Source organism: Falco rusticolus, chromosome 1 (genome assembly GCF_015220075.1).
Source record: "Falco rusticolus isolate bFalRus1 chromosome 1, bFalRus1.pri, whole genome shotgun sequence".
In the NCBI taxonomy this organism is placed as follows: domain Eukaryota; kingdom Metazoa; phylum Chordata; class Aves; order Falconiformes; family Falconidae; genus Falco; species Falco rusticolus.
The window spans coordinates 35,594,529-35,618,028 of NC_051187.1; the positions used below are offsets into that span (position 1 = coordinate 35,594,529).

At 43.5% G+C, this 23,500-nt stretch overlaps 1 long non-coding RNA gene across 1 annotated transcript; it reads left to right on the plus strand.

Annotated features, from left to right (window-relative positions):
* Positions 1 to 258: 258 nt before the first annotated feature.
* On the plus strand, positions 259 to 22,532 carry LOC119153773. The gene is made up of 8 exons (XR_005106217.1): positions 259 to 311; positions 3,094 to 3,162; positions 4,298 to 4,446; positions 9,024 to 9,156; positions 11,677 to 11,799; positions 17,290 to 17,463; positions 21,271 to 21,354; positions 22,373 to 22,532. It is a non-coding gene; the product is annotated as an uncharacterized LOC119153773 (long non-coding RNA).
* The last annotated feature ends 968 nt before the right edge of the window (positions 22,533 to 23,500 follow it).

Genomic DNA, 23,500 nt, shown 5'->3' on the forward strand with positions numbered 1-23,500 from the left:
TTAGATTATTTTTTTTTTTTTGGTTTACACCTTACACAGCTGGTTCTGTTGTATGAGTCCTTGTGCAGTATGGTCCTTACGTGCTCGCCACATGAGTCACTGCAGCAGGGCTGCCTCAGACTCATGTCTGGGGCATGAATTTCAAAAGCACTCAAGTGACCAAACTTAATGATTTTCAGCTGAGTCCTAGTATTGTCCTAAACATGGAATTCCTACCCATAAACCACCGTGCTGCCCACACTCTCCCCCCTCTTTCCCAGGCTCTGTAGTGTGCATGGAGGCACGTTCTTCTCTGCTGACCCTGCTACAAGGTAGAGTGCTCTGGCAGACAGGCGGGGTGGGGAGTTGGGGGTGCTAAGATTCACCAGAGGAGCTTGTGGGATGTCTCTCAAACATGCTTGCACACACTGTCTCAGAACATGCATGGGCATCATCAGCACTACAAAAAATCAGTATGTATTTTTCCACTGTAGAAGTTGTGTTGTTAAGTGGTTACTTTATTCATCCTTGGAGATGGCTGCATTTCTGTGATGGAAGGAAACGATTTGCTAAACTCGGCTAATGTCTTTGTGTAAATTTAACAACAAATAATAAGTTGTACACAGGAAGACTGGGGTACAAGAGATATTTAAAATACTTCAGTGACAAATTATATTTTGAGTACTCAGTTCTAGCAACAGAAAGAATATTTGAAGCATATTTGAAGAGATTGCCTCATTCATGAACATTGTGAAGTAGGGCATCCCTGTTCTTTCTGTCCTGTTGTTACCTGGGATGTCAGAAGAGGACAAGATTTATAAGAACTTGAGTTCTTAGGGGAACTTCTCACCCAGTAGCTCCCTGGGGCTTTAGCTAAACTGTGGGATATTCAGTGTTTCCCAACTCTTGTGTTGAGGACTGTCTTCTGTCTTCCCAGATGTGAGATGTGGCTGTGCACCATTTCTGTTTTCTCCCCTCCCACGCTCTGGTTTCCGTAGGAAGGAATCCTGGGCATGTGAGTCAGGGAGCTGTAGTGCTCTCTGGTCATGTCACTAGTCTGAATGATTCAGGACTGAGACTGCACAACACACCTACCCCATGATTTACATATAGCCCTTGGGACACTCAAAGCCATATTTTCTCAACATGCCAAGTTCTTGAGAAAATCCAACCACTCGTTTTGGTGCATAAATAGAAACTTAACCCTTAAGAACAGAAATGGAATCTATGAGGTGCATCAGGGTAGTGAGTCTGCTGTCCCCCTCCCAGTGCTCCCCCTATGTTTATAGATATCATTACCAAATGACTGGAGTGTGGTGTCCCTTTCATCCCTGTGTTGCAGTGATTGCTTGGACCATTTTCTCTCAGCTTCTGTTTCTTTCTCTCCTTCTGTTTTTTTCCCCTGTGTGAGAGCACTGGCGCCTACGATGGAAGGTCACCAGTGAGGTTAGTCAACTGGCTCCAAGTATTAAGACTTCCTGCTCTGCTACAAAGAGCTGCCAAGTCCCCCCTCCCCGCTGCTTACCACAAAAACCAGTGTTTGTCTCCCTCTCTGCCCTTCTCGTTCCTCCTCCCTACCAAGAAATTCAGATGTCTATCCAGCAGACAGAGTGGGAGGGCAAGGCACCCAGACTACCTTCAGATGCATTTGCTTGAGTCCCCAAAAGCAGTAGGGCCGCAGGGTGATGTTGTCTGTGTGGCTTATCAATGTGCTTATCAACAGTGTCAGAAAGTGAGCTATCCCAGTCTACAGTAGAGATGTTCCTCCAGAGTCTGTGGCAGGTTCCTATGGGGAGCTGACCCAGTAGTTGGGCTGACAAAAGGCTTTTATTTCCACTGGAAAATTCCATCAAGCTTTTCTACCAGCAGACTGAGGGGATGATGGATATCTGGGAAAGAGTTCATTAGAAGTAATTAAGAACATGATTTCTGCCAGTAGATGTGAATCAGCTGTGCAAGGACTTGTGGCTTCCTTACAAAAGTAGTAGGGAGTTACAGATTGATAAGAGTTAAAAATCTCTGCCCTAGGCATGAACCTGGGGAAAGACAAGAAATCTCCTGTCCCAGATGAAGTAAAGTGGTGGCCCCAAGGCTGCCATTGTCCTCAGGGGCAATGTGGCGATCGATGGGTGAGCAGCTATGGAGCAAGGAAAGAGAACTGCCTTTCACGGCTCTGCACCTGGGCATGTGGGGAGGAAGCCAGAGAAGAGAAAGGGATAGAACAGGATCCCATCAGGAGGAGAAGAGATAAATATGGTGGGAATGGGAGAAGATGGGATGGCTGGGAGCTATTTTTGTAAAAATTGAGGGGGCAGGCATGGATACTGCTCCAAAAAGCACCATCAAGGTCAACCACATTCCAGTGAAAACATAATTTTCTTTAAGAATAATATGAAAGCCCTACATACTAATCATTCAACAGGATGAGAAAAAACTGCTTGTTCCACCCTAATACGTGCTGGGGTGAGGTTAAAACCTCAGCTCCTTGGGCAGGAGGCTGCCAGTGCTGCACACACAGCTTTGGACTCCCTTAACGTGATGAGCGCATGTGGGGTGCTCGACTTTGCAGGGATCCTGCTGTCGAACTAGAACAGAAGCAGCTGCTTTGAAGAACTGATTTTCATCCTTCCAGCCATGGCTGAGTCCCTGTAGCTCCTTCTTTCTGCTCATAACTCCCTTTTTTAAAGATGATGTAGGGGACTTCCTATGGTTGTGCAAGGCTGCCAGGGACACCAGCCATGAGCTCTTTGTCTTCTCCCTAGGAACTCTGAGGCTGCAGTAGGCATACCTTGAGGAGTTCTTTGTGAGCATCACGTGAATTAGTCCCACTCTGCCAGTTTATGCTAAATTGAGACCACAGAGACCTTATTTAATTACTCCATTTGTGTAGGTGTAAATATAGTTGAGTCCTCCATAAACATGGGTATTTATTCATTTAGATTAATTTTAATTTTCTTTAAGATGAATTCATTACCAGTGAGAAAGCCAAAGCCTCACTATTAAAAATCCAAGTCTGGCTTTTGTTTTGTTTTTTGTTGGTTGGGGTTTTTTTTATTACAAAATGAAACCAGTCTTAACTAATTTCTAATTATGGTCTTGGTGTTGGTCCTTCAGGGTGCCACCATCAGCACATTAGCAGATCTGTCTTCTGGGGACTCATGGCCAGACATCGACAAGGAAAAGGTGAGAAAAGCATTGAAATAGGAGGACTGAGGGGAAGCTATTGCCTTATTTGATGGCACCCTGTGTTAGCTGCTCCTTTGGTTATTGGGGTTGTCGCTTTCCAGGGACACATTGCTGCTGCTAAGGGTAAAGTGAGACAAGTGAGAGGGACAGAGGTTACATATGTGAGCTACAAGGATGTCCCCGTTTTTATGCTGGGTAGAAAATCAGATGGAGTGTATTTGCTCCTGCCCTGAGGCTAAGAGCAACAAAGGAAAAGAGCAGGGGATTTATCTAGCTACAGTCTAATATTCCTTTGGCTGCAGCAAAGGCTGCAGCACTTCCCGACTATCGGCTGGCGCTTTCACTCACACACATCTGTGATTGATGGGCAGAGAGTATAAACACCTCATTAGTGCTATAATTCACTGGGTAGGGCTCAGACTGTGCTGTGGGAGGGAGGAAAAAAAAAAATAGTTGAGAAAGTTTAATAAAGAAAAAAAAATGGAAGAAGGAGAAGAACGGATGTAAAGGCCACACAAATCATTCCAGAGAGTTATCTGACCTGCTTTGAAAACTTTAATTGCTGATAATGGACAACCTGTTGGGTGGTATTTTATTAACACTAATAGATTTTTACGGGATATTTCTCACATTGCTCTCCCAGAGCCTGAGGAATACATTAAATATTAAAAGTTAATGCTCTTGGTTGCTGTTTCAAGGATGCCCTGCTGATAACGAGCTTTCCCGCAAGTTAGAAACCAGGAGAAAACATGAGCTGCTTTTGCCACTTACGGCCTCTGCAATAATAATGAGGAAAATACTTGAATCTTGTGTGCACCTCACAGCTGAGTTGTTGAAGTCTGTCTGACCTAAACACTGTGTAATGGCGGTGCCCAGCCCAGAGGTGGTAGGTGTATCTAATATTCAATCATGAATGTGCAAGAGCTGGGTCCCTGAGTCCCATGCTGAAAGCGAATGCTTCTAACCCCCATATGCTGCTTTACATTTCAGTTATTCAAAGCAGAGGCCTGAACTGACAACCCATACCTGTTTCTCAAGAAAGCTTGTGTCTGAAATGGATGCTACATGATATTTTTCTTTAATATGCCTAATCTTTTTATGGAAGTGTTGTTTCCACACTGATTTGTTACAGAAATGACCCATCTACCTGGAACAAAACCAGAAGCACCCCCAGAAACAGCTGCAGAAGCTTACGAGAATGTGGGCAGCAAGGAGTTTCCTGGAGGAGGCTCTTGGCATCCCATACACACAGCAGAGAACCCTCAACATGTGGAAAAAAAGGTCAGTTATGTACTGTAAGGAGATGGATTCAAGCAGCAAAGAAGGAGAAGAAATTAACGTCAGTGTAGGGAAGTTTGCTGGAGGGAAAGTAAATTTGAAACAGTATAAGCAGTAACCAGCTTATGTGGTGAGTCAGAGTGAGGTCTTGCATTAGAATTGAAAAGTCATAAAACACATTTCTGCTCACGGAGGAAACCTGGACTTCCCCTTTAGTGCCTTCTTAGGACTCACCAGCCCTGTCAGCAGTCGTGGCCTGGACCTAGAAAGCAAACAAATTTGTTTTGCCCTGCCTCAGTTAATTGCCCATGGCGGCCTGTCTCTTTTGTGTCATGCCATCTTCTCTTGTGGCAGCAATGGTCTTGGTTTTGGATCTCATTCTGACCGCTGTTTATGCAGCCACCTTCTTGTGCCAAACCAAGCTGGACTGGATGGCCACATCCATGCTCTCTGGAACAGCACTGGTACAATCTTGGTGAGCAACACTGCTTTCCAGGCCTGCTTGGCTGCGGAGCAGCTTCCCAGGTTTTTTTGTGCAGGCAGCCAGCTACATCCTACCAGGAGCCTGTATTCCAGCTACCAGCTCTATCTGTAGGCAGTCTACAAGAAGATGGATTTCTATAGTTACTTCCTCTGTCTGTAGTCATGCCATGAGCACTTTGAGCTGGATTATCTTTGTTTCTGAACTCTTCTCACCGATTTGTTTTTCCATACAAGTATTAAAAGCTATTGAAACTACCTACTCACCATTGGCAGCCTTCCCCACCCTCCCTGCTGAAACAGGACACGTTCCTCTGTATTCCATGGCCTATTTCTGTTGAAGTTTTTCAGGCTAAGCAAAGGGCTCAGCTGCTTTGGGGTGGTGCAGGCAGAACAGGGGGGACTCTAGTCTGCTAAGTCTGGCTTTAATTTCATCTTGGCATCTTGAACATGATCTGCTAGATCCAGTTTTCTGAGGAAGTCAGGCCTGATCACAGATACCAGTTGTCTTCTCTTATATATGGGGCTGACTTGGGTCAGAAACGCACATTGCAGGTTTCAGACTTGGCTAGGGAACATGTCATTAACCCTGTCTACACCAGAGGATGTTTTCCTTCAAGGAGTGGGTACAAGCTAGTCTAGGTCAGTTGGTTTAGATGCCATGATTTTTCCCTAGAACAATCCACAAGGAATCTTACAGCTTAAATATGAATATATAGTTACTGAGTAAAGCGTTTTGTCTTGCAGTAAATGACATCATAGCAGCCGCAAGGTAGGTGTGAATAAAACGGGGAACATCAGTTTCTGGAAGGCCTTACCTTTCAGGTTCCACAGGGTGCTGAAGCCATGGTGCAGGGCATGGGCAGGGCCTGTGTCGTGCTTCCCTTGTACACAGGGCCCTTAGGTTGCTTGAACTGAGCTCTGTTCAGGTGGTTTAATGGTCTTTTCAACTGTGCATCTTCCATCTCTGAATGAAGGATTTGAATCTGGGTCCTAGCTGAATTTGGGAGGAGGGTAATGGGGAAGAAGGGACAGGAGCCTTGGTACAATAATTCTTTCCAAAGCAGTAGATCCTTTAGCTCACATGCTCCAGGATGTGCTTTGTTGCTAGACTGCTGTTTAGCAATAAAATGGTCTTAGTTACTTAACGGGAATTGACTGCTTGGTCACTTCTCCTCCCCCTGCCAGCCCATCCATTCTCCCTGTCTTCCCTCCCATCCAATAATGACAGCTTTTCCTGATTGACCCCACAGGCTTACGAAAAACCTTTTTACTTAAACGTATATTGACCTCAGTCTTGCTGCCCAGTGAATTATGTCACAGCTGGCAATCTGAAAATCATAAATTAGGCCTCAGACCCAGGGAGCTGTCTCGTAATGATACGGATCTGAGCCTTTATCAATGAAGGTTGTACCAGGTGCCTTCATGTCTCTGACAGCTGGGGAGGGATACCGTTTGTATGGGGTTTTCTATCATCATCCTATAGGCCCTGTGATTTTTTTTTCTTTCCTTTGATTTTTGGGGGGTTTTTATTTCCCTTCCCTGTCTTTGCACTGTGTATAAAATTTCATTACTTGCCTTAACCTACCTTCAAAGGGAAGGAAAAGGAAGCTGTCAAACTTGACATCTTGGGGAGTCTTAGTTCTTAGGTAGTGTTAGTATTATCAGCCTTTCCTTTCTCCCTTCGTATTTGATTTTGTGTTGATTTGTTGTTGTTGTTTTCCCTGATGTGATTCTTATGATCTGGACAAATGCACTGGATAAATGAGAAATTTAATGATACTGGAAACATTTCTCCCTTACTTTGTAATGCAACATAATTCCAATAGATTCCCTTTACATTCATCATCTTTTCCCCCATGACTTGGGATGTACTTGCTTGTTGTCACTTTTGTGGTTGAGGTATGGGGAATACCCCACGAAATGTGAAGCATCGCCATAAACTAAATCAACCCTTCTGTCTCTGTATGCGTATCCATTGAGTGGGAAGGAGGGAACTTACTCCATGACACAGTTTGTAAAAGGAAGATCCGTGTTCTGCTTGACTTAAATAGTAAAAATGCCACGAGTTTCATGATTCACTGTTCTTTTGGAGTGGGGAGGGAGGCAGAGTTTGATCTTCCTCTTCTAACAGACAAGAGCAAGGCTCGAGTATCTGCATGTCTTGCGTGGTTGGCAGGTCTAGAAAAGGTGGGATATTTGCTTGCTTTCTGACATCTCAAAATGGGGCTACATAAACAATTTTTGCCTTTATTCTATCTATGCTGGAATGCACTGATAACAAAGCTGGGAAAGAAAAAAAGATATATTTTTTTTTAGTTCTTCTAGCGTTGGTGGTAATAGTTTGGTGACAGACCCATTTCTTGTTTGAGTTCTTGTAAGCCTGATTTTATATCTGTGGCATATTCCTTCAAGTGTGCCATGTGAATTCTTCAACTCAGGAATGTCTCAGGGTATGTTACCTCTTTCTCTGTGACTTGGCTTGTTTTAGAAAATGCAGAAAGATATCTTTGGTGATAGCTACTGACAGTACACATGACACCGTGGCCAGACCTGGCAAGGATGAAATCTGTTCAGGCCTGCTGAGGTCTATTGGCTCAAAACATCACCAGTGAAGTTGTGAGGGCCCTCGGCACCTCAGTGGTGTTCAGTACTATGGATGGAGATCAGGCCCTAAGATAACAAGGTGATGAAAAGCACTTTCAGAAATACTGACACATAGACAGATAAAAGAAGATGCAGTAATAGTGTGTAGAAAGAAATCCTTCTCGTTCTGCTTTTGATCTTCTGAGTTTCTTAAACATAAGAATTTTAATACGAGTTTCTTAAGTCATCAATGAGCTTGTGTCCTGAATTTTTAACAGACTTACAAAATGTTACTAAAAGAAATGGATTCATGCATTTATTTTAAAGACGCTGGATTAGACGCTATCTTTATTTACATTAAAATACTCCCCCACAATGTTTGCAATGTGGTACTGGCATGTGCAGCACTGCCCAGAGAATGAAATTGGCTGGAAATTCCCTCATCTGCTTTTGTTACTGGAGAGGACGTAAATGCAAATGACCTAGAAGTTGGACTGGTGGGAGGAAAAAGTAGTAGATTATGGATTTTATTCCTCTTTTACTAATGTAAATTGCAGGCACAGGTAATGACATTTCTGATTTTAATACAAGATTTTAAAGTAGATTGTGTCCCTTCAAAGAAACTATGAGCTCATAAATACTGCGAGATTAGAGGTACTGAGGCCTGATGTGGCAATGGCTCAGGGTTTATGGCATTCCTCAAGACATACAGGGTAAAACGTTCTGTGACCTGGCTTTTATGAAGATCAAAAGACTTAAAACTGTTGAGAATAAGATTTTCACATCATCCAGGGGGAGACACCAAGCTGTCAAATGGGAGGAGGCTCTTTGAAGTGTAGAGATAAGGACCTTTCTAGCCCTCAGTCATGTATGAAAGCCATTTCCAGCCGGCAGGGGAACGTGTCATTTGGTTGGACTCACTGCGCCAGGGTAATTCATAGGAACGGACCGGCTGAGTTCAGGTAAACAGCTGGCAGTATCTCAGCCAAATTATAAACAGGACCAAAAGTGAAAGTTTGAAGAGGATTGAAAGGACTGGGAAAATTTAAAAATTAATATATTGAGGAAAATAGGAATGATACTTCTGTGTCTTAGTATCTCCCTGTACTTCAGGACCAACCAGCCCAAGTCCAGCAAAGCACTTATTCTGGGGAGTTGGAATAACAAATATACTCCTACACATACTATCTCAACCTGGTATCTGAATGTGGAGGAGCAGGTGGGAATGCTTATAAAGAGCTTCTGGATGGGAAAAGAGTGAGGAGAGATAGAAAATAGCCTTACACCTCTGCTTTCTGGCCAAGGAGCTGAGCCAGTGCAAGGACAGGAGGGAGGAAGCAGTTCAGTGCTGCTGTAGGCCAGGAGTAGCTTGCCACTGGTAGGAAATAGCTGTGGAAGAAGCATTTTGTGAAGAAGCTCCTTCTAAAGGCAAGGCAGCTGCACAGCACTGCTTTTCAAACTGTCCTGGAGCTGACCATCCAGCACGAACACTTACATGTTCATTCCCTTCTCAGATTCCTCAGGCTGGTTGGCACTGGCAGCTGGGTTATTATCGTGCCTTGAGAAAGTACTTCTGCACAGTATTTTTCATGTAAGCAAAAGCTGTTAGCATTGAAAATCTTCCCAAAAAAGGATCCTCCTGAGCTGGTAAGAATAATTTCTGGTCACATTTATAGAAGTTTAAATGACATCTACACAAGATAAATATCCTTTATGTTTTGTCATCTTTGTGCTGATGAAAACAGCTAAGCAAGACTGAATAAGAAAAGTTTCATGGCAGATGCTGTCTGATACATGTGTTTCCTCTATAATAAGCCCAGTATCTTGGCTGACAACAAAGTAGTATTTGTCCATAGCCAACATCTTGAAAGCTGAAGGTGAAAACAGAGTGGTAGGAGTCACATGGCCTTACAGTCCATGTCCAAGCATTGAATTCTCTCACAGCTACATATTTTTAAAAATCTTGTCCTAATTATCACAGCTCACATAGATACTCTCTAGGAACTATTGTACATAGAATTGCTCAGAAATACTTTGATAGTCTGGTTCCCATTGGAAAGTGTCATTTTGGCAAAACTGAAATCGTTGATGAAATCACAATGATTTGGCTCTTTTTTTTGTCTTCAGAGGAATAGTAGGGGGGAGAACCTGACACAGTTGAAGCCACAGGTTTTACTTAGGTGTTCTTTATCTTTCCACATGAGTTCTTTGCTTATTGCTTCTTTTTCTAGTAGTATTTGGTTGTGTATAAGACATCTCCAACATATTTCAGTGGGTCCAAAATGAAACTGTGGATGAAATATTGGGATTTTGGGGGTTCTTTTCCAAAACAAAACACAAGTAATTAATGAAAGTACAAAATTATGTACCCAATGGAACTTCCATTCTTTTCCTCATCCCAACAGTGCTGTTAGAAACACACAGGCTGAGCCATGCATGGATTACAAATATTCTGGTAGTATTGCAGAAGCTCTCTGTTTCTCTCAGCAAGATTTTCTTTTTCTTTACTCCTGACTATTCAGTTTTCCTTTGTCATCCTTCTTAAAGCAACAATTTCCCAAATACCAGAGCAGAGAGTGCTATGTTGTCAACTTTCCATTCTCCAGCATAATGAATAGGATCCTGCGTTAACGGGCCCACAGGTCTGATTCAGCAAGGAAATTACTGCGTCCCTGTACCCTTTTAATTGGAGGTTTTAAAACCAAAGCATGGAGACGCACATAAATTATTACATTGTCATTTAATCTGGAGTCAGTCCAGTGTGAACCCTGAACGCCTGGAGCTGGTCCAGCTGAGTGGCAGGAACAAGGCTGAGAGTCCTAGTAAACACCACATGATTTCTGGTATTTGCAGGGCATCTGTTTTGCCTGCCCTTGCAGTACCTTTGTCTGGTCTGGAGAAGATCCTGAGTGACTGGTGATTTTATTATGGCCTGGCACATTTGAGGGTAAGCCATTCGGGTTGTCAGCATGCTCCCAGAAGAAAAGCTTCAGTGAAAAAACCTTGCTCTGGGCTTTGAAATCTGAACTGCAGCCAATTCCAGCTGAGGGATGTGACGATCGCCTTTTGCTGTGAAGTTGCCATCTGAACAATGACACTGTTGTGTGGTTTGAAAAGACAACAAGCAGTGAAAAGGATAAGTGTCTGTCATATATGTGACTGGGTAGATATCAGTTAGAAAGCAATCCAGGCCCTCGGCCTTTCCTTAAATGGTGCACCTCAAAATCCATGTTTAGAGTTGTTTCGAGGGGACACATATGCATCTCAAGTTTTCGTTTTTTACAAGATCTGTTTTGCTAGACCATCTGGTCATGCTTCTGCTCCTTTGAAAGCTATGCCTTATTAAATAGTCCTGGGAACTCAAGAAGAAAAGTCACAGGAGGGGAACAGGGATGGGGATTTCTAAGAGATGTGTTTTCCTTAATAAAATAATAGTCTAAGAGGAGATCACAGCTTTTAACAACTAGTGAGATTCTGCTGCTAATACTCACTGCAAAGCTCTTCTCAGGGCTGTGCTTCACACCCAGAATCCAGCTGCGTTGTGCATATGCTGCACAGCTCTCTTAAAGTCAAACAGGCCATGGCATGGGGGTGAATAATTCTATATTCATCCAGATTACAGCATCTCATCTTTTGTTCTCAATTTGCTGGGACAGACAGCTCCTCTCTTATTATTTATTATTTGCCACTCCAATAAGATCCCAGATGAAATCATTGCACTAGGTCTTAGCTAGTTAGTTCTGTGAAATGCCTGAATAAACAAGACAGTGAATGGTGAGAGGAGGAGGAGGAGAGAGAGAGAGACTTGTAGCTGCTCTGTCTCTTTTACAAATGGGGAGCTGAGGTCTGGAAATGGAACAATTAGCCCTGAGTCTAAAAAAGAGGCGGTGGCAGAATCAAGACAGCAGTTCAGCTCTTCTTCCATCAAAACAGAAACACCCTTTTTCGCCATTATTTTCTGTGACAGATGGAATACGTAGCCTGGAGGTTGGCTGAGAAATGTTTGTTTTAAAGATCAACAGTGTTTATGAAAGAAGTCCTGCTGTCCTTGGTTTGCTCCTGCGTAGTTTTATTGCAGGGTGAGGACTTCTGTTTTCCCACCCAGGAACTTCAGGGCACCTCAAGCATCTTGAATTTACAGAGTTTTTTGATGGACTCTTCATGCAGGTCCAAACACAGATACTGCTCCAACAAGCTTAAATCCTGGGGGAGTGTCTGAAGCATTGAAATCTCATGAGGACAGAACTATCAGCTGGACAAAGAGGGCATATCCAGGGATGCCAAACACAGGTAAAGCTCCAACAGAATTAGTTATCCAAACTTTCAGTTACAGATTTAGAGTAACTCTGGCTTTTGGGCTCCCCACCTGAGATGCATTAGGGCTGATATTTAGGTTTCCCATGGGAGCTGGGCATCTAAGGCATTTTTTTTTTGGTCTAGATGTTGTGAAACTTGTGGCCTCATAGTAGATCCTATATTGTCATCTTACCCTGTGAAAAGCAAGTTGACTAACAGACTTCAGGAATTTACCATGTGCTTTGTTCTAGTGTAAAATATGATCATACCCAAGCCAGGGACATAAAGCATGATGGTCCTTTGAGATTTTCTGAGTAACAGGCCTTACATGGAGCGTAAGAAAATCCACAGTTACATTGGTGTTCTCATAAGAAACAAAAATCCTTTAAATCTGGGGACAGGGAAGTATAATTAGTGAAAAGGGTTGGGTTGCATTAGAGCTAGGTTAAACCAAAACTACAGCAAGGAGTTGCTTACATTTCCCTATGGGTGCAGATTTTGGATGAAGTGAACCAGCACTTTGCTTGTGGTGACAGCCTGGTATAACCCATTGGTGACCAACAGGTAGAAATAGAACATAAGTAGTCGTTCATATTTTCCCAAAAGAGTAAGAAAACATTCAGATAAATACATAACCGCAGACACAAAGACACCAGCTTCTCTTCTTCACTCTGCTGTCCATTTATTGTCTGGATGCAGCAAGCCTCTTTGCTAATCCTATCTGTTATGTGCTACAGAGATTTTCATCTGTCCAACACTGTGGTGCGGTAAGAAGCAATACAAATGCTATTTGCTATTTACTAGTAAAGAGTGCAGTGAAAGAGCTAGTGTTGCAAGATGAAGCATCCCTGTCAAGGCTACACCTCATTCCAAGAGGTTGTCCATACCCATTTCCCATGGGTTAGAAGTATGCTATTGCAATTCTTCATGAGATCTTTCTTACACAAGCTACAAACCTTGTAACATCTTTCATTCCCTTTGTCCAGACTAAGAGCAGATGTTGGGAGAGGATCCAGGCCTGTGTATTACACTTGGAAGAGGCCATATGTATAAATCCCCCTTCTTTCTACAGCTGTAATGTACAGGGTATGCACCTTATTATCAGAGAGATCCAGAGTACAGGGCAAAGTATGGGGTAACCAGAATAATGCAGTCTTGGGAGATTTCTCACTGTTCAGAAAAGCTGAAAGAATTTTATGTGGAAAGCCAGACTTGGGAGAAGAAGGACAGGGGTGAGGAAGGAGGAACCACTTCAAGTTTAAAAATGTCTGAAGGGAATAGGGAAGTGAGAGGTTTTAAGGCTATATGAGCTAGTGTCATATGCAAGGATAAGAGAGCCTTGATTTAGGCTAGAGATGAGCCAGCAGGCAAGGAATTTGCTCCAGAGCGAGCCCTTTGTAGATCCTGCATGCTACTATAGCTAACAATCATGTCAATAGGGTTTAAAAGGTGCTTCAGAGGAATTGGGAAGTAAAGACAAATAAGGTGGGTGGCTGAGGGAGGAATGGAAAGTCCAGTGGTTACTGAGTGAGGCTTGAGTGTGATGAAAATCCTGGCTGTGCTCCAGTACAAGATTTCCTATCACATTAATTATATTGCAACAGGCTCCAGAGCCTTCTGTGATACAGACTTTGTATATCAAAAATGCTACACAGACAGCAGTGGTGGAGGTAATAAGATAAGCTTGCTGTGTTGTCTCCAGGCCTTCCACTAGGATGCCTTCAAAGATGAAGCCTGAGACTCCTTGGTGCTGTTCCCTTTTTGCACGTGGGCAAAAAGCAAATAATTTACGGGGAACGAGGAATAATTAGCTCTTGGAAATGTCATGTTTCTCTCAATAATTAACTCCATCCCCTTTCCTTTTGTTAAAATACATATGCCTTTGGATAGCGTTTTCGTGACACTAAAAGGTGTTATATGAAAAGTGTTTATTGCTTTCAAAATAATTACCTAAACCTAGAGGAAGATACTGGGAATACTGTGGTACTGTCACTGTTTTCTGTGGACAGAACTCTTGCCAGGTATCTCATGAAATTTTATCTGTTCAAACCAGTAAGAGTGACAGCTGCCACTAGTGATCAGGGTTTACTACCACCTGGCACCCCAAAACTGAAGAGAATAGCTGGCAGCATCCATCAGATTTAATCCTTAGCCTTGATTTGTGTTAAACCCCAAGTACCTCCTGTGTTCATTTCTTCTTCTGTCCTAGCCAAAAGGATTGGCTTGAAATTCCTTCCAGGACTGTCACCAGCTGTCTCCTGTATTCTTGTGGACCTTGTTTTCCTTGTTGGGCAGTGATATCAGCTGGTCTGAGGGACTCTTTTACAATGGATAGCTTCTTCTCTTCAGTCCTCCTCCTAGCCGTGGGAAAGGGACAGAAGTGAAGACTCTCTTTCCCCTCCAACAAAGAAGTGTTTCCTCTCCAGCTGGGTGTGCTGCATGACAAATGCCCTTGCAACCATGGAAGGATAGAAAATTGGCATGAGAAAAGTGTGGTCTGGGAAAGAGAAGTAGCAGCAGATCTAATACCATCCTGAACAGCAGTGAAACAACAGCAAAAGCCAGATAATACTGACAAAAAGAGAAGCAAAGAGGGAGGAGCTGTGCCAGCATGGTCTTGTGGTGGAGGAGAGTCTGATGCTGTGTTTTGCAGTCCTGACTATGCCATGGTGGTCTTCTGTCACCGGGATAAGAGGTAGATGAGGTAGAGTGTCTCCAAAGAATGCCTAAGGAACTTCGCTGGGTTTCTGTGATGGGGGAAGATGCAAGTGTAATAGCCACCCTTCTCTGGAGAGTGGGTAACGCGATGTGTGTAAGCCAGGCTTGCCTCAGACCTGGGATGTGGAGACTGTAAGACCTGTTTTTTACTGACAGCTGGGGCAGGAATGAGGTTGGGTTTTAAGCCTCCTCTGTCACTACAGCATGGAGGTGTAAGTTGAGGAGGACAGAAAACCACTGGAGCTCTGTTCATTGCCACCACACCACCGTTGTTCTCCTTTGTGCTAGAGGTGAAGACTAAAGCTTTGTGCTGGTCAAGGAGCTCCTTAAATCAGGAAATACACTGTGGAGGCCAATTCCAGATCCTTTTTTTCTAACCAGAAGTGTATCAAAGAGATGAGAATTGGGTCCATTCTGGAGTAGCCACCTGCCCCTCCCGGCCTTGTGACAAACTGGCTGTAAAGATTCGGAGCATCCTCTACTTCTGCCTCCTTCAGTATGGCCAAAGCAGAGTTAAGCCTCCTTGTCCCACTCTCCCCACCCCCCCCCGCCCCCCCCCCCCCAAAAAAAAAACGTGCATTATGGGATTCTCTTTTCTGCCTCTCTCTCCTCTCTCTAGAGCTGTGTGTTTGAAATGATATCTATTTCTCTTTGTGACAGCACACCGTGACTGCTGCCTTGACATTCTCCCAAGCTGACATCCCGACCGGTATGACACTGATGCCTTTGGGCAGAAATCAGAGCCGGTTTGCTCCATGCCTCTGTGTAGCCACGATGCCTGTAGCGCCTCTGAGAGCCCCCAGTGCCCTGTTGGGGAAATGGAGCGAGCACGTGGGCCCCAAATGAACTCCAGAAAGAGAGCAGGCATTATCTACAGTGACCCAGCTACCCATTTTCAGTTTTAAGTGTTCGCATTGACATGGTTTTTTCCTTCTTTTTTTTTTTTTCCTTTTCTCTCCCTTCTTCCCTTGCCTGTGAGAGGGTTGGTTTCCCGTTTCTCCCCCGGTTGCAGAGTCCTTGGGGAGCTGGGCTTTCGTGAGCTGGAAAAGGAGCGCACAAGCATCTGATCAGTCCTTATTAGTGTTGAGAAGAATCTAATAGTTCCTGGCTTCTGGGACCATTACCTGTCATTTAGTTTTATTAAGTCAGTGATGAGAAAGTTTAAAATTAAAGGCTTTGTAAATTGGATTCCAGTTTGAAAGGGAGGCACCTACCAGGAAGTTAGTGCCAAAGCTTGCAGATGGGCCACTGGGAGCAATACCAGACTTGAGCATTTATCTTCAGCTCCTTTGACAAGGATCCTGTGCCAAGGCGTGGAGGGGAGGCAGTTTGTGGCAAAGCCTCAGGGTATTCAGGAGTCTTCAGCTATGTGAACCATATAATCCTTCCTTCGCCGGGCTACTCGCGCTCAGACCTCCAGCTACTGTTCAAGAGGAAGGGTGGTCTTCTGCTTGAATCATTACCCAGTGCTGTGAGTTCTGATTCAGCTGAAGTGATGCCGGGCGAGTCATTCCACCTCCTCATAGTTTGTTTCCGGATTTATAAGGAGGAGGACCTAGTGTTAATACTGATTGGAGTTTTTTCTTACCTGTTGTCCGTTCTGGGCAGTCAGCTCTTTGGGACGGGTACTGTCCTTGACTCTTGTGCTTAGAAAAAAACCTCCAATTCCTTTGAGTATTCAAGGCAAAAATAAAGACTTTTGTTAATTCTGTAACAGAAAGCAAGCAAAATGGATGAGCCACCTAATTAAGAGAATCATCCACTGTAGTTTTCTCTGGTTTCAAGACTTTGAATTAGCCATCCAAATGCACTTGCGAATGAAATACCCAAATTGCAATAAAGCAATCCAGCTAAGTAATTACGGTGTGACAAGGGAAGCTTAGGGGCCAATCGCAACAAAGAGCTGCTGTCACTTCTGTTTTCTCAGTTGAATAAGAGTCTCATGGTGACATTGCTCTGATGAGAAGCAGCATGAACTAGTGGTTCTAAGTACAGTCTCAGAATCAGAATTCTTCGTTCTTGTGTCTCAATTTGTCTTTGACTTGAATGGCATGGGAGAAGTCAACTGAGGTCAGAATTTTAAGGTTGACTCCTGCTCATCTTTGCATCATTAAACACACAAATTGTATTTACACAGCTTTACATTAAGATTTAATGTTCACACTTTGTCTCTGGAAGGCAAGGTACAGCACTCCACCAAAGCACAGGGTTTATCCATTTAATAATAGATCACAAAATTGTTTGTCTCCTGAAGGCAGAATGTACAGATTCCCTTTAAAGTAATGGTTTCTTGGAAAAGTTTACCTCAGGCAGATCCTTCTCACATCCTTGGCATTTTTCATCTCCCAGTGCTTTGCCATTTTTATCTGGGATTAACAGAGGCAAGATCTGTTAACCTTTTAGACTGGAGGGGATGCCCTGTGACCATCCACCCTAGCACCCATATAGCCAAGCTTCAGACGTGAATCCTGACTTGAAGGAAGGTTCACCTCTATTGAAAGAACCAGGACTGAGAGCAAAGTCTCACACCATACAAACTGACAGTGAAGGATGGGTCTTCCACCTTCTTTCCTCAGAGAGCTTTCAAACCACCCGGGCAGAAGGTGGGATAATACACTCAGAGGAGACCGAGACACAGAGGGACAGATAAGGAGAGGCAACACTCATGCAGAAAGTAGACGCTGTGAGCAACTTAGGATCCAGAATTTGTGCAAAGTGAGACTAAGCATGTGTTAACTCCAAGCCATTCTTCCTGTCTCTCCATAGGCATAGCAGTTCCTTGACTTCAGCTAATTACCACGTTCCCTTGAAGAAGGAGTGACACCTCTCCCATGTTTCTCTGCTAGCATCATGAAAGAACTGATCTATGAGCTATTCAGTGGTTACTTACATCATTCTTGTGTTTCCAGCCACGTGACTTGACCGCAAGGCTTTCAGAAGGTAATCTGGGGAGATTTTATCAAATGCAAAATGTTCCTAGACATTACTGGAGCCATGATGTAATGAACCAAGGTTCTGTTCTTTAAATTCCACTTTGCTGAAAAACCACAGGCCCCAAAAAATTATTCCAGAGGAGCTGAGGAGTTTTAAGAAGGAGGCTGAGATGTTGTGCTGGGTTGAGCCATTGTGTGCTGCAGGGCTAGGAGAGAGGAAGTCCTGTGTCTCTGGCTTGGGAAGGTCTGGACTGAACCTCTGATATGGGGAATGGCCTCTTCGCAGCAGCCGCTCCTTTGTTTCTGCTGCTGTGATGGAAGGTGCTGCCAAAGGAAAAGGCAGCACGACCAGGCCTGCATTGTACCTCGCTGCTCCGAGTTTGTTGCATGTTTAGATCTTTGGTATTTGTTGTAATTGTGGCTGTTCCCATTTTTGTGAAGCATCATTCCAGCCCAAAGTCTTGCCTCAGCAAAACCAAAAATGTGGTCCCCCTCATGTAACACTGCTTTCTTAGTATCGTCTGTGCCGGAGCTGAGAACCTAGTTTGCAGTATCTCCACACTTTAAAACCCTTTTTACAGGGACAATGATTCCTGAGTCACATGTCTGTGAAAGTCATCCTGGCATATTTATATCTGCCAGACCAGAACAAGACTGTCCATGCTTTGATGCTTTGGATTTCAGTACCTGTTGAAATCCCCTGAACAAATGGTGCTATTAATTACAAGGCCTGGCTTTGATGAATGATGCATAGGGGACAACATTTCATTTTGTCTAGGGGGAGGTAAGTGGGATGGGGCATTTCTGAGTGTTCAGTGATGCAGGAGAGGTCCCGGGTGTTGCCTGATCAAGGGGAAGTTGCTTCCTTTCTCTAGAGTGCTGTAAAGTCAGTGTCAAGTCACTGTGGCATCTGGGTTATGTCACCTTCCGATGGGGCTACCTCTTTATATGTAAGATTTGCTCAAACAGAAACCAATTCAGCCGCTTACCTAAAAAGCTTTTAGAATTACAATGGCTTCTGCCTGCCTGAGGGACTGCCCCATCCCCAGGCCATTTTAACACCGAAGTGGTGAATTTGGGGTTCAGATTCTTACTCAGATACATGAGATGGAGGAAAGCCATGGGGTGTTTGCAGGGAAGGCCCCAGGATGTTACCACTGTTTCTTGCCCCACGTCCTTTGAAACTCCCAAATTAGTGAGCAGGAGTCTTACAGAAACTGTTTAGTTTACCCCTGAAGTGGTGAAAAAAACCTTTTTTCCAAAGATTTGATTTAGTAGTTAGTAAAGTTAATTGCTTATCTTTGTGTGCCGTTATGTTTTGGTGCTAGGAGATCATGTTTGTGCCAAAAATCTGAATTAATTTTGGGGGCACCTGAAACTTCTGTTCTGTGCAGACAACTCTACCTGTCATTTCAGTTTAATTACTCACAGCCAGCTGAGAACATCTCTAGCTGGTTTTCACAAAGGGGCTTCCGAACAGTGTAACACAGTGTTAGAACGCTTTTCTACTGGGACAAGACGACTGCTCTTGGTAGCAGGACTACTAGGTAGTAGGTTGGTGAGATATCAGCTGATGTGACTGGTAGGAAACAAGACCATTCAAAAGGAAGAGGAAAAGCAGGAGAGTCAGAAGACAGTGCCATTGAAACTAAGGATAATAGGAAGAGAGTATTCACTCCTTTTAAAGCACCCAAAATGACAAGGAACTAATTGGAGCGTGTGATGTTCTTTTGTGGCCAAGAGGAGTCTTACCAAAGACAGAAGGCATGATTTCTTTTAACTGAGTTTAGGTGTTTACACTGTCATCCATATTTCAGTTTAGTGATTCACTTCAGGGTAATCTGAATCACACTCTGGAAATTTCTATTTCTTGTTATTGGCTGCAAAGGTTTCCTAATGGTACTGGCTCAGGTGAAGAAATCTATACTGCATCCATCTACCTTTGTCAGAATTAGACCCAGGGTGTCAGGGACAGAGAGTACGTGTCAGGATCTGCGTGAGGGAGACCTCAGTGCAGTAACAGGGTACATGCCTGCTCAACAGATAGGGAGGTACAGGGAAGAGGTAAGTTTGGGAAGTCAGGTAGATCTCTGCTGGAGCAGCAAAGGCACATTTGTGGAAGTAGGAGTTCAAGAGTAAAGGTCAAGTGAACAAGAAATGTGCAGAGAACTGAACTGGGATGCAGAAAGGGGTTTCATGTCTATTCTAGTTTAAAACAAGCATATGGTTACTCAAAACTAGAAGTTGTTAAATCACCCCAGAATAAACCAGTAATGATGGCATGTGGCTGTAGGATGGGAAACCAAAGCTCAGGTCTGTACCTTACATCACGGACTAGAACCAGAGCCTTCCACGCTGTGTCTGAGTGTACTAGCTCAGGTACAATGGATGGTTGGGCCACACTTTTGTAGCTTGCCTTCCTGGAAGCACTCAGTTTTGTATACATGGATTAAATACTTGCAAGTAGTGTGAAACTCTGGGTACCCCACATTACACACAGTAATCCTAAAAGCAGGATGTGGAGTGGAGTGGCAGAAGAGATTCCATGCAGGACCTGAGAACATATTCTTTTTGAAACTCTCATATTCTTTCTGTGGTAAATTTCAGTTTAACTTAACTGACCTTTCCCAATGAAATTGCACCGAAAAAACTCCTGAACAGCTCTCATGAGGGGGCTTTGGAGTCAGGAGGACCAGAAGAACCCTCTAGGTAGTAAGTTTTAAACAAATCAAAGGAAGTAAGTCATGACATGAGTGGCTAAATAGATTGCAGAAGTCATTGCCAAGGAATACAGCAGCCAAAGGCACAAAAATGTTCAAAGAACATTTAGATGTGTAAATGGAGAGTGGCTCCACCGATGGCTGTGCTAGCCACCTGATGTAGGAAGTCTTTAAGCAGATTACTAAAATGATAGCCAGGTATAACAGGGCAAAATCAGTCATAGGGGATGTGAGGTTTGTATTCTACCTTAAGCAGGCTGCCCATGCCTTCTGGTAGAGATCAGGTACTGAGCTAGGTTGGGTTTTGGTCTGAGACAGTATGGCATTTCTTATTCTTGTTCTAAGTACTTCTGCATCTTCTTGCCCTTGTGACAGTACTGGAAGAATACACTGGGGCTTGGTCGGTGTAGTGTGTGTGCCTGCTTTTGTGTGCTGTCTGCCTACACTGGCATGTAGGATATGCCTGTGATGCATCCCCATGTTAGTGGTCACACACCGTTTCTACATACATGTAAGATTAAGAGTAGTATATTGCCCTTGTGCCTTGTTTTTCATAGGGTGTGCAGTGGCCCAAACCAGGCAGTCTTGCTTTTGTTAGTGCTTCCCAGATTCCAGAAATGCAGAGCAGGGCATAAGCTCCAGGAATGCGTTTTCCAGATAGACTATGAAGCTGAGAATTAAAGACAAGTATGAATCTTCTTCCGGCTCCTTCTGTTATTTGGGCATGCTCATGCCACATGTCAATACAAACTGTTGAGACATCTGGAATGAGTTCATGTGAGTCCGTGGGTTTGGGGTCATGGTGCGTGGGAAATCCCTCAGTACTCTGCTCATTTCACTGACAGGCAGCTCATGCCTCTGCATGACAAAATAGAGACAGACCCTTTGCAAAGCGTAATGGAGGAGGATGTTCTGATTGTGATCCAAAATTGCTCTCACAATAACATCATCTGACTAGTTTAGCCCTCCAGATGGGACAGGCTCTTCTATCTAGCACAGGGATGTGATGTGTAAACATCTAGAAACCATTATTTTGTTAGTTCAAGGCAAAACCTGCTCCCATCCTCCTAAGTTTTACCTGTGTTTAATTCCAGTGATCCAGTTAACCATCACCACACTTGAGTCTTCCCAGCTGAGGATCTATTTCATACCCTTCAGCTGAAAGACATCTGCCTTAGGTGAGTACACACCTGCGGTCTCAGCCTGAGCAGGGCATTTAACCATATTCTTGGCTGAAACTGGGCTTAAGAGTCGGTGAAACTTGGCACTGAGGGGGCATGTGCAGTGAATGCCCTGTGAAAAACGTGTAAAAAGGAGGTAGGGTATAAACTTGAAGCCAGTGTTTACTACATTTTTATGTGGTTATAGGGCAGCTGTCTGACCTCCTCACCTAATTTGCAAATAATCTTGTCGGGACAAATTAGTCCATGCTAAGCCTGTGTTGTTGAGACTAGATGGTTATCAGGACCAGCACAAGTGGATTTTAAGGTAGTTCTGGTATCTCTGCAGTATAGTAGAGTCACAATGGTAATAACTGCAGTGCAGAGAGGTGTTTTTGTATTAAACAAAATATATACAGAAAACCTCGTCTACACAGGTCTTCCTATCTGGTTTCTTTCAGGCCATTTTTGCTACGGGGATGAGTGTTGAAAATAAAGAATTAAACTACATTAGAAACTGCAGCTCTGAACACTGTGAATTGCTTAATTCATCTTAATAGAGGTGTTCACTTTGAACCCGAAAAGCTTTTAGTTGAGATTTAGCCTGTGGTTTGATATTACAAATTGCTTGGTGGTAACATTGGTTTAAAACATTGTTGTCTCCCAGCCTCTTGTTCTTGCTGCTATGCTGGCACAACTACTCCTGTGGTTGGGAACCAGATGGGAGGAGCCAGGCAACTTGGCAAAAAAAAAAAAAAAAAAAAAAGTTTAGTGTGTTTGTTTATTTAAAGCAGGAAAAGTTCCTCCGTCTGGTTCAGTGCCTGGTCACACAGAGTTTTCCTGGCACAAATGAGTGGAAAGAGCATTTTGGCATGGAAGGGAAATGAGCAACAGAGGGTGAAAGGTGAGCAGCGATTACTGATTCTGGTAATGCCACAGTGTACTTTTTAATATCAGACCATGATGAGAACTGATCTTGACATGTGAGAAATACTCAAATACCTTTAAAATTGTTGGTCTTAATCTTTGCTTTTAGGTGTCTTGGCAGACACTTCCAATTTGTGTCCTTATCTCACGGTCTCAAGCCATCTTCAAAGGTTTTGCAGCTTCTTGTGTTTTCCAAGTTCAAAACCTTGCAGCCCACTGGTATTGAAAATGTGTGAATGAACAAAATAATTGGAGCTGAATGACAGTGTAAGTATCAGCTGTCACTGCAAGGGGCGTTTTCTTCATTTCCATAATGAGTTCATTGAGAAAGAACCTGGTTTAATATAAATGAAAGCAGGGTTTCCACGGTCACTTTCTCAAATTTAGAAGATCTTGTCATTTAAATCCAGTTTGCCATGGAACATAAAGATCATTTGCTACATACCACATTAAACCATCTGAGTCCAGAGGTACCATGAAGAATATGGTGAGGTGCCTGGAAAAACAGAAGCCAAAATCTATAAAAAGAACAGATTTTCAAGGCACTAGAAAGTGGGAAATTAAATCCCATTGAAAGTTTGCCACCGCACTCCCAGAAATGGAGTTGTCTGATAAATAAATTCCCTGCAAACATTAAAAAAAGAAGCAAACCCAGAACAGTGGAATACCCAGATGATTTGGTTATGAAATGTTTGCTTTGTTTAATGAATTATGATGGTTTTGATGAAATTTCCATTTGAAAATTTAAGCTGTACTTGACAGCAGAAAATTTGTACCTCCAAAGCCTGTGAAAAAATGTCTGTCTGCCTTCTGTCTGTCTGTCTGTCCATCCACAGAACAATATTCAAATAGTTCCCAAACAGTGTCTGGCGTACATGTTGAAAGTGAAACTTCACAAAGTCTCTTTGGCTATAAATAGCTGTATATCCAAATATTATAGTGCACTGACACAGCTTGAGATCTCAGATCTGTCTGTTGATTAACATATCTCATTAATGGAACTGCTGGGCCCTAAAGTGTGGAGTTTGCTGCTGAGTTCACTGGGAAACTCGTGCTAGCAGCCGGTGTCTTTGTGTGACGAGCTGGGAACCCCTCTTTCCTCTCCATCCTTTTACTGCACTGCCCGATACTGTGAAAAGAGAGGGAGAAGGGAATTTCTGCTTTGATTTCTTTGCAGCAACATGCAGACAGAAGCAGCTCAAGGGAATCCTGCACAGCAGAGGTTAATGTGACCCAC